This window comes from Aplysia californica, unplaced genomic scaffold (assembly GCF_000002075.1).
Source record: "Aplysia californica isolate F4 #8 unplaced genomic scaffold, AplCal3.0 scaffold00086, whole genome shotgun sequence".
Classification (NCBI taxonomy): domain Eukaryota; kingdom Metazoa; phylum Mollusca; class Gastropoda; order Aplysiida; family Aplysiidae; genus Aplysia; species Aplysia californica.
The window spans coordinates 394,528-395,877 of NW_004797356.1; positions in this window are offsets into that span (position 1 = coordinate 394,528).

The following is a 1,350-nucleotide window of genomic DNA, read 5'->3' on the forward strand; positions in this document are numbered from 1 at the left end:
ACACACACACACACACACACAACACACACATACACATACACAGACACGCACACACACACTCGCACACGCACCGCATACACACACACAGCTGCTTTAACTAGGTCACTCTGGCACCGTGCTGCCATGTCGGCATTCCTGGATGGCGCAGGTGTCGGGGAGAGGCCGAGAAGTTCTAAGTCTGTGAGTGTGAGCTCAACGTGCACACATTACATCGCGCATTGCGTTACGGTTATGTCGTAGTGAGAAGAAAAGACGTGAGAGAAAAATGCCACACGGGTGAAAGAGGGCGTGGGAGCTGGAGTATGATGAAGAATAAACACACTGACACTGACATAGAAGCGATCGCGTGCGCGCGCACACAAACTCGTACGCGTTCGTGAACAAACACACGCATACGCACAAACGTTTACACACATGTATACAACATGTACACGCACGCTCACTCGTACACATAATACTTTTTTTTATTTCTCTTTCGTTTACAAACAACTGAACACAAACACGCTTTCGTGCACCCATGGAACAAAATGCACACACAAGCACACACACACACACACACACACACACACACACACACACACACACACACACACACACGTACTCACATACACATATTTTTGTTTATGGATCTAATGGATTATGCACACACATACACACTCATTCACACTCACAAACACACACAACCACTCTCTCACACACACACACGCCCACACGCCCCCACTCACACACTCACAAACACTCATACACACTCTTGTCATACACACTCACTCATTCATACGTCAAAACACTCGACGCTCAAGCACACGAGATTACGGTTGATCAGCGGGTGGTTGATTGACACCACGCGTAGGTCATACTTCTTTTCTTTCCGTTTGTTGTTTTTGTTTACCTAACTTGTTTTTTATCTGCGCTAAGTGACCGTTATCGTGTCGATGTGCTTCTTCTTACTCAAACAAACAGGCAGGTTCGATGACAGAGAGGAACTTTGTCCTACTATAATTTATGTGGAACGATCGAGATGTTACCCCTAATTCTTTTTTTCTTTTCTTCTTGAGGCGCCGAAAGGACGGTATATCATGTTCTTTAGAAACAACACAGGGGTGGTTGTGTGCTGCTTAGATGCGGCTGGTTCTCTTTCTTCTTATCAGTGTTGCTATTCTTGTAATGGCGTCTCTGGCGAATTATGACATTATGAGCCTTAGCCTACCGTAAACTGCTGGCGTGGGGGTATGGTTTGGTATACCTTCGACTCCACTTTTAACACCGCAAGGCGGTAACCGAGACCTTCGAATCTCTCTCTCTCTCTCTCTCTCTCTCTCTCTCTCTCTCTCTCTCTCTCTCCCCCCTCAA